The sequence below is a fragment of the Anolis sagrei genome, chromosome 3 (assembly GCF_037176765.1).
Source record: "Anolis sagrei isolate rAnoSag1 chromosome 3, rAnoSag1.mat, whole genome shotgun sequence".
Lineage (NCBI taxonomy): Eukaryota > Metazoa > Chordata > Lepidosauria > Squamata > Dactyloidae > Anolis > Anolis sagrei.
In genome coordinates, this window is record NC_090023.1 from 53,423,098 (window position 1) to 53,433,743 (window position 10,646).

General features: G+C 38.0%; 1 protein-coding gene across 11 annotated transcripts in view; it reads left to right on the top strand.

The window, feature by feature from the left end:
* LOC132771951 (uncharacterized) overlaps positions 1-10,646 on the top strand; it is a 164,920-nt gene that overhangs the window by 135,404 nt on the left and 18,870 nt on the right. For all 11 annotated transcript variants that reach the window (XM_067466670.1, XM_067466673.1, XM_067466672.1 and 8 more), the window contains one exon: positions 7,692-7,770. The gene's annotated coding sequence lies outside the window, so the exon portion shown is untranslated. The remainder of the gene's footprint in view (positions 1-7,691; positions 7,771-10,646) is intronic.

The following is a 10,646-nucleotide window of genomic DNA, read 5'->3' on the forward strand; positions in this document are numbered from 1 at the left end:
TGTGGAAGAAAGGGAAAAAAACAGATACTGGGATAAAGAAATCCTTATTCTTAAAGGAAAAAAGGGCTCAACTGAGTGTGAGAACAGGACAAAGAAATAGTTGAAATAAATAAAAGCTGGCAGAGAAACTTATAAAATTAAAACCTCTTTGTGCATGTCTAGCTGGTAGGATTCCCACTGCTGGATAAAGTGTAAGGAGGTAGGACCATTTATTTCATCTTTGAAATTCTACATAATACTGGAACCATGCAGTCTATTCATATGGCCATGGAAACAACGACGATACATTCTGAAGTATATTAATTTAAAATTGTTGTTCTTCAGACTTGTCCATATAATCAAATAAAAAGGTGGCTGTAAAGCAAGTCTGGGCAACTTATGTGGATGATGTTTTGTGGAACATCACTGGCAAAAAATAACGACGTGTTTTTTTTATAAAATGCTTAAAAAGCTTTGTTTTTAAAAGTTAATTAAAAAAAACACATTTGCCTTTGTACTGTCCTCCCCCCCCCCCCCCCCACACACAGAAGGAAGGAATATACAGGGTGTTTCAAATTTGCATACATCTTGTTTACAAGAAGTATTGGGGTTATTAGAGAATGATTCTGCTTTTAAACAAGGAATGTGCTCCTTCCATTTTTCTTTTAAAAGTGGAGGTGTTGGCTGTTGCACTGCAGAAATATGGCAAGCAGTAGCAGTTTCGCTGGGGACAGCCGGCACTTACAAAGGATGGGTGTTTGTCCATGTGTTGCTCACTTGGCAATAAAATATAATCAGGTGGAAGGTTGCAGCCCAGCATAGGTATATAGTGCCTGAGTCCTCCGTCTAGCTTCTTAGAAAGAGAGCCAAGCCACCACCCCATGTACTGTCAGAGAGGCATTAGACTATTTAGCTGGCTACCACATTTCGATCTGACTTAGGATGCCTTTTATTCCATTCATTCTCAGTAACCCCCATGCTTAAACTGCCTCTGCTTGTTGCTTATTGGTCCAGCCAACCTCAGGCAGTCAAGAAGGGACCATCAGCTTCTGAGGTAGTCCATTCCAGTGTCAAATAGCATTTATTGTAGGATTTTCTTCTTCATGTTGATTGCATCCTGTAGTTGAAGAAAACAAACTTCCTCCATCTTCCATGAAAAGGCCCTTTATGTATTTGAAGGTAGTTAATGTACAGCGTTTAATTTTAGCTTCCTCGGGCCAAGCTTGGTTTGATGGTTCATATGTCTGATTCCCAGTCACTTTTTATATTTATGAAAGCGTGTGCAAAATTAAAAACCTGTTAGGCTTAAAGGGACTGCCACATTTCTTTTTTTCATTTCCCTTCTCCTTTTCTTTTCCCCCCCTCTTTTTTTGGTCACCTTGGTTTTCTTCCACTGAATCCAACATACTCTGTGATACCCACAAGTAAAGACAACCCAAAAGACTGTGGCACTATTACTTTTCTTGAACTAAATACTGCAATTCTGTTGATGCAGTCTAGAATTGCATTAGATTGGGATAGAGGTAGTTAAAAAGGTCAAGTATTTAGGCATCATAATCTCCACCTCAAACAGACATCTATTCAAAGATAACTACGAAAAGATATGGGATACTCTACAAAAAAAGCTTAAAAACTGGAAGTACCTAAACCTCTCAATTCTAGGTAAAATTTCAGTTATTAAAATGAATATCCTACCCAAAATGACTTTTTTATTTCAAATGATTCCTATTATAAAGACAGGAGCGTGCTTTAAGAAATGGAACAAGGACATCATGAATTTTATATGGGATGGGAAAAAACCTAGGATTAAGTTCAAAAATCTTATAGACGCCAAAAACAGGGGAGGACTGGCTTTACCGGACATACAATTATATTACGAGGCAAGTGCCCTATCCTGGGTAAAAACATGGGCGACCCTTGAACAAAAGAAAATACTAACCCTAGAGGGACATGACATCAGAAGGGGGTGGCACGCCTATCTATGGCACGGGAAAGCTGGAATAGAAAGAAACTTCACCAATCATTACATAAGGTCATCCCTACTAAAAATCTGGAATAAATATAAAAATTTCTTTTATAAAAAAACACCTATGTGGTTATCCCCAGTAGAGGCATATCATAAAAGAGAAATCCCTAGGAACAGATGGCTTAATTATAAACAAATACTTGTAAAGACCAATAACGAATGGAAATTGAAGCCCATAGAAGAACTCAAAGAGGAAGATAAAGAAATAGGCTGGTTCCAATATCAACAAATAAAAGCATGCTTTAAAGAAGACCAGAAAATAGGATTCAATGAAAAAGACACTAGTTGGGATATTATAATGAAAAAAGAAAGAAAACTGATTAAAATTTTGTACCAAACTTTATTAGAGTGGAGCACCGAGAAAGAACTTATTAAAGACAATATGATCAAGTGGGCCAGAGATATAGGCCACTCAATAATGCTAAAAGAATGGGAGCAAGTCTGGAAAGTCAAGCTAAAATATACAAGAGCTAGTAGCACTACAGAAAACTGGTACAAAATCTTTTATCGATGGCACCTAACACCTGTGCAACTCGCCAAATTCAATAAGAATTGCAACGGAACTTGCTGGAAGTGTAGAAAAGAGGCCGGAACATACTACCATTTATTTTGGCAATGCAAGAAAATAAAAAAAAATTGGCTGCAAGTTCACAAACATACACAAAATATAATTAAGGTAAAATTCCATATGAAACCGGAATACTACTTACTGAATATAATAGATTTAGACCTCAAAAGAAATGAAGAAAAAAATTTCTTCTACCTTTCCACGGCGGCGAGAATATTAATTGCGCAAAAATGGAAAGATAAAGAAACCCCAACAAAGGAGGAATGGATTAAAAAAATATTGGAATTTAGAGATCTGGACAAGCTCTCATACATGTTAGAGGAGCAGAAGAAAATAAAACAGATAAACTGGAAATTTCTAGGAGATTATTTTAGAGAAAAAATTAAGTTAGATATTTAAAGTGCTATGATCCAACTAATAAGGACAGATATAACCAACAGAAGAACTACATAATCAGATGAACATCTCTCTGCGGACTGAACAGAAGACCAATTCCCCCACCTCCTCCCCATGCCTTCTTCCCTGCTCTTTTCCTGGCCCCCTCACCAATCCCCTACCCTTTCCTACCTCCCCAACCCCCCTCACCTCACTCACACACTCCTTCTCTACTATACGACATACCTACCTATCCTTTCCAATCTTTCTATCTGAATGATTGTTCTCCCTCTTTCATTGTAAAAGGAAAATTAATAAATAACTAATAAAAAAATAGAATTGCATTAGATTTTTTGCTACCTTATCGCACACAGTTGACTGATGTTTTTGTGATCTACTATGACCCCTGGATCATTGTCTCTTCCCTTTCGAGTAAATTTTAACTCCAACCATAATTGTCTAAAGAAACAATTGTCTGTAAGAAACCTCTTCTTAAGCTCTTGGTGAGAAGATGGAATTCTCTGAACCTGACAGAATGGGAACTCCTGAGTAATTCTCCCATACTTAATGTCCTTCTTAAGGAAGTGGGGAGTGAGAAAGAAGGGAGATTAGTGGAGGGGTTTACAATTGAATGAAGAAATCCAGAGATGAAGAAACTTCTGAAATGAAAATCCATTGATGAACTTACAATTCTCCTGTTTCTTCAGGGTTTTTGTGCTGTTGAAAACTGCAAAGAGCAGAGAAACAGGCTTATTTTTTTACCAAGGCATTTCTGATTCATGTTGACCAGCTTTCTCCCCCCCAATCTGATGCCCTCCAGATGTCCTTGACCATAGCCAATGAACAAGCTGGCTTGGGGCTATTGGGAATTTTAATCCAACACATCTGGAGGTCATCAGCTTGTGAAAAATAGGTTGAACATCTATTATATAACTGTTGATCAAAGAACTTTCCAAAGTCCACTGGGTTCCTTTAATTTATATATTTCAGTGCATTCTGTTTCTCACATTTCTTCCACCATGGAAGCCAGGGAAGCATGCATAGTATTCCCAAGTGTTTTCTCATCCATGCCCTGATCAGACCTTCTTACTTGCAACCAGATGGTTCTCCTAGCCAGAGATCATGACCTTGCTTGTAGCCTGGCTGGCACAGTTTGGAGGGCTGCCTGTAAAGAGCTTGAATGAGATGTTGAGGCAGTAATGAGGAATGTTCAGCAGCTGCAACACAAATACTCAAGCAGTGAAAGAGAAACAACTTTTGATCTTATAACATTTCTCCCCTCTTTGTGAGTCTCCTGATCACATTTGGAGATCTACATTGCTGAGTCAGACCTCACCTAGGAGGTGCAGTTGAAGTGTTTGGTCCCCTGCCTTCCTTTGTTTGTTTGTTTGTTTGTTTGTTCCAGGCCATGATTTTAAAGCAAAAGGGATCAGAGCTATCTGGCCAGTGGTAGCAGTAGGTGGAGTGGCATATCTAGCACTTAGCAAGAGAGGGCTTGTGTTCATGTCCATTGATACTATTTTTGCATTTGAAGAATGAGTGCATGTTTATACCAGTTCATTCAAAAGACCCTTCTTCCTATCATTAAACAGTAGTCATGAAGAGAGTAGTAATGTAATATATCTTTTGCTATATAATGTCACATTGCTCAGGAAATTTTTTATTTATTTACGATATTTCTATCCCGCCTTTCTCAAGCCCGAAGGCAACTCAAGACGGCTTACAAATTGGCACCCATTCGGTGCCATAACAATCCACAATATGTTCTTAAAGCATGTAAATAAAAAAGAGAATACAAGAGTGAAAATGTTTTTGGGGGACAGATTAATATATGCCCTCCCTACCCTGTCTGCATTTAGTTGTTGACTGCCATGCCATTTAACAGTCAGCATTACATTGGCATTATATGATAGCACTCAGCTATAGAGCTTGAGAATTAGATTATCAACAGGCACTGTAGCAATATATCTTCTTCATTTAATACTGTCCCAGGTTTATCACAGAAACCCAACCTATAATTCTGAAATGTATGTATATGGAGGTGTTGTTTCACCCATAAAGGTGTTGCTTGGTATGCATTAGACCAGTGTTTCTCAAAATGTGCTACTCCAGATGTTTTGAACTTCAGCTTCCACAATTCCTAATAGCTGGTAAGCTGACTGGGATTTCTTGAGAGCGGAAGTCCAAAATATTTGGGGGATCAGGGTTTGAGAAACACTGCATTAGAGTAAGTAATATTAATTGGCCAGTTTTCTTTTCTCTGGTACCTGCTGTGGATCATGCTTCATGTGGCATTTCCATTAACAGATTTTTCAATTCAAAAACCCCTCGTTTTGTTTGAAAGAGGGAGGAGGACTTCCATTTTCTGCAAGCTTCTGGAAACATGAATCTCTTTTAAAATGTTAGGCCCATAGAGTCTGATTTAAGCAACACAGTAAAACAAAACCCCTCACCCCCTACAGTACTTTTGATGTCAGTCTCAGAGCACCAAATTCAGCAAAAAGGAAGATCTGGGGCTTATATAAATGGGCGGGAGGGGTGGGGGTTGTGTGTGTTGCATTTTGCCCACACCTGCTGTGTGTGAATCGTGTAGTGGTATACTGCTGGGATGTAAAGCAGCATCCCCTGGAATGGATCCCTGTTGCTGCAGATAGGTTTGCTTGATGTGCCATGTGCAGCTTTCCCCTCTCATGCTGAAGTACTGTTGCTGAAGCAGAATGTCATATCTCTCAGGATACATGGCAGGCCTTTGGCATTATGTTTGTATAAGTATCTCTTCTGCTGTGTGTGTCTACACACATGCATATGTCCATATGAAAAATTGCATTTCTTACTTAGTTTTGTGTAAATCTCTAAATGCTCTAAATGTTTTTTTTAAAATATATATATTTACATTTTATTAAGTTTTTATAAGCAGATGCACAAAAACAAAGTCCTATAGTATTCATACAAATAGAAAAAAGAAAGAAATAAATATTAGGAAAATTAGGAAGAAAGTTTGGGAGGGCAGGTAATCTTGGGTCCTCATCAGTTAAGCTATCTTTGTCTCATCTTGTTTTAATAGATTTGAGCTTGGGTACAGTGTTGTAAATTATAGTTATTAAGAGCAAAACTAGCCATATTTTCCTGTATTAAAAGCTAAAAGTGGCAAAGGTCACACAAGAATGTTGACAGTAAAATAGTATTTACCTGCTTCTAGAACTTTTCCCAAACTGGCCAATGCCACCACAAATAGACAAAGTCATTAACAAACTCTAAACTTCTCAGGAAATTAGATTTGACTCAAAGTCTAAACTGTTATTGGGGTACAGTAAGTGGTAATATTCTGGGTTACATAGTCCTGGCTGCAGGTGGCATATGCTTTGGTGATGGTGACAGTTTGCCTTGACCAACCCCAAAGTGTGTTTTATTTGTTCGGAGGACTTGCCTTTGCCTTCCTTTGCCTTTGATTGTGCTCTCCCTTCATGCCAGGGAGTTGGACTAGATGGCTCGTGCCATCTCTATGATTCTATGATTCTACTGAGGCTAAGAGAGTCTGACCTGCACAATGTCACCGGGTTGGCTGAACAGAGCTTTGAACCCTGCACTCCAGAGTTGTAATCCAATGCTCAAGCAGCTACACTGGCTCTTGGCATATGTTTTTAGAAGGCATTAAGTATTCATTCTGTATTGAGGCCTGGGACATAGTACATAGTTTGGGTTTGATCGAATCAGCAAAGATAATCTATAAGAGTTTAGAATAATGATCAGTGATCAAGTTTGTATAGGGAGGAATATACCTTTAGATTTGACTATTGTTCTAGAGCAGTAGTTCCCAACCTTTTTTTTTTTTTTTTGACCAAGGACCACTCTCCAACATTAGTACCAAAAGGGTCATGAATCAGTTTTTGGTCAACTTTATATTCAGTTTGGTTATTTGGGGTGCTGATTTAGAAAATTGCATTGGATAGATCACATCAGCTCTAGTTTCTGATACAGAACATATGCCATCCTGTAGTCACCATCTGCTCACCCACAGAAAGCTATATTTAAGAATCTAGAGCTGATGTGGTAGTAGTAATCTTCTGAGGGTAGTCAGCCTCTCTCCTCCCAACAGCCCTGTTTCCTTGGCACTATAAGAGGGCTTCGCAAGATGAGTTGCTCTCGTTGCCACATGGTTTCGAGGCAACAGTGTAGTAATGGTGAGGCCGTGGGCCATATTTTCATTCTTGGGGACCACAGGTTGGGAACCACAGTTCTAGAGTAACTATTCTGCTAAAGGCAGTGGACTATTCTTCACCTTTATGTCCCATAACCTGCACTGTACAGTTAATTAGGATGGTTGCTCTTTTCATCCACTGAGTGGATGAAATGCTCTCTTGGTAAATCCAGATGGACAGTTGTGTCCTTGACTGATTTTCTGTGTCTCAGACAACCTGCCTCCCAGTTCTTAGATGGTAGCGTGGATAAGTGTACAAGTGGACATTGAGCTGCTTTGTCCTGGATGCTCTTAAGTCAGACTGTGTTCACAATGGAGTGTAGTCCAAGTGATCTGATATTTTTGCCAGAACCTGATTGCATGACCAAAAGCTCTGTTTTCCGAAGGGATATTGGCATGGGTGCAATGGCAAGCAGAAGCAATCCTATTTTGACGGGACTTTCTAATTTGTTAGCATTAAATGAGGCCTTGGCCTTTTTCCAGGGCTGGACTGATCATACATTCTGATGTCTATTTTTCTTAGTAAAACTATGGTCTTCTTTCAGGTGATTGTGATTTATTCACAAAGGGCTTCTGAAACCATCTCCAGGATGATCAGCACAATGTTGTGACGCTGGAGTTCTGGTAAGTTCCTGTTTAGTGGAAGAAAGAGAATGAAAGGATTTTAAAATGTAGGGTCTAGCATGTTGTATTGAATAATAATTAGTTGGCGAAACCACTTAAAATCTATGTGCTTCATGTTCTGATGTGACAGGACAATGAGGATCATGCATCTGGGAAGGAGTACTGATATTCTGAGGCAAAGGTATTACCACCTCAGGCTGAAGGTAACGGCAAGCCAAAATAAGGCTGGAGAAGCAAAACATGATGGTGTCAGATATGCCTTATTTAACATTCTCCAAATATTGACTTATATATTAAGTAACTCAAAAGCACTGTTAGTTCATCATGTATTTCTTGTCTCATTGTGCCTCTGATTGGCCTACAACTCCCAGAAATCCCAGCCAGTTTACCAGCTGTTAGGATTTCTGGGAGTTGAAGGCCAAAACATCTGGGGACCCACAGGTTGAGAACCACTGGTCTATAGAGCATGAAGTTCAGGTTTATAATTTTTTTCTTGGGACTTTTATTAGGAATAAAAGGAAAAATAATCCCTGCTCAACCATTAAACTCAATTGATAACCTTGTGCAAGTCACATCTTCTCAGCCTCAGACGGAGGCAGTGACAAACCTCTTCTGAACAGTTACGTCTTGCTGTAGTTTTTCACTTAACTACAAGCTAAGATTGTACATAATGTAAAAAATACACATGCAATATGCATACTGTTCCTATATTTACATTCTGTGGTTCTAGGATTTTTTTTTTTTTAAAAAGATCCTTGCATTTATATGACTGCATGCATGTAGAATATCCTGCAGCTGTGAAATAGGCAATTACATTTAATCCTTGAGACATATGAAGCCATGGCTAGTTTTTGTTTAGATAAAGATGAAAGAAACATGGAGAATGATATTGGTCTGTGGGATGTTCAACTCTTTGATTCAAGTGGTAGTCAGATTTGATACCTGATGCCTGTTGTTTCTATTTGAAAGAAACAGATCTAAATCTGCAATGTATGGCTTCAATCACGGAAGGAAACTTGTCCTGTGGCATAGTTTTTTCAAAGAAGACAGCTCACCATATCAATATCATAGATGTTGTAGATTCTTCACATTATTATTTCTAACATCTTATTGCTTGAAGATTGCTTTGTTCCTCCATCCTTAGTTAAAGCATTTTATGTTTCAAGAGCTTTTTTTTGTCAAGAGGTGGAAATGCAACCTGGTGTGAACCGATTTGGACTTAGCATGCTCAAAACATAACAAATCAGGTCTGCCCACATCCACTTACCAGTTTAATTCATGGGCATCAGCATATTCTCCCAGGCAAAGTGAATGAGTGAGGCCTAGGGGTAATTTCTGTGCTTGTGCAAACAAGATCTCACAACAGCTCAGTATGCAGCAACTCAGTATATGCATTTCATATAAAACTCTCCTTGAGACTGTGCTTGTCGTAGAATTACATTAGCTGAAGTTTGGCTGTCACATTCCTCTATTTTCATTCGGCAAATTGTGTTATTCTCCATGTATGGTATGGAGACCCTTTATCAGATTTCCAGGAGCTAATAGATAGAGGTCTTCCTTCAGAGAAAAAAGCATTGGAAGAAAGAAAGGCTCAAGAAGAACGCCAAAAATATTAAGATGTGTTTTCTTAATATTGTTTTGTGATATCTTACCAAAATATGTTGACGTTGTGTCATGAAGAGTGGTACAAATTCTTTATTTTTCATATTGTTATGTATTCGTGTGTTTTATTTAACTATTATGTTATTGTTTATTGTTCGTGTTTTCGGTTTGTGTTTTTGGTTTTCTTTATTGTAATTGTCATTTGGGCTTGGCCTCATGTAAGCCGCTCCGAGTCCCCATTGGGGAGATGGTGGGGGGGGGGGTAACAAATAAAAATTATTATTATTATTATTATTATTATTATTATTACAAATCAGTATGCATGGATTATTGTCGTATCTAGCACAACTTGTCACTTGCAATATTTTCCTATAGTTCCTGCTTATTTCTTTAGCCTTCCAAAGGCATTGGTGAGTTTCCAACAAATCAGCATCCAATGAACACCGTTTTCTTGAAATACTAGCTTCTTTAGAGCATGTAGGAACCTGCCTAACTACCTTCTGTATTTATTAAGAAAGACTACTGGGAATACCTGATTTGAATAATATTTATCTAGTTAAAGTAGAAATCTACTTTTCATTTGATATTTGATGCAAAATTGTTTCAAACCTTTTTGCAGTGAAGAGCAAACACTTTTAGTTTCCTTTAGTAATAATGATAATAGCAGTAATGACTAGTGTAAAATATGACCATAGTCTGAATGTTCAGAGTAGACTAGAGATTGATTTAGTTGTTCTGAAAGTGGATAGTACCATTCAAAATATGAGAAATTAACTTTTGGCTATATTTATTGTTTGATGAATATAGTTTATGATTATGAGTAAAAAATTGTTATTAAAATCCCTTTTGCCTTTCTTTTTGTTCTATTGTCTTTATGTATTTTTAAAAAAGTAATTGTTGTCTGTTTAAAGGTGATAAAGCTTGTAAAAATACTGCCTTTAAAGTATTATGACCTGTGTAATAATATTCGAAGGCTCAAACTGAACTGAGACATGGTACAGATTATGTGTTCGTACATGATCTTGGATTGTACTACAGAGGAACGTAACTCCCCTGTGTGTTAGATCTTGCACACCTGGTTATTGCTTACATATCTAATACCTGAACATTCACTGGCTGGAATGTACATTCAGCTTACGCCCAACAGAACCTTTCTCTCTTTTTTTAGTAAAGTAGAAAAAGGCTCCCACGTACAGTGTGCCTTAGTAAGTTCTTTTCATTTTAAAAACATTGACTATTTGTTGTTTGTTTGTTTGCTGGTTGGTCTGGTGCAG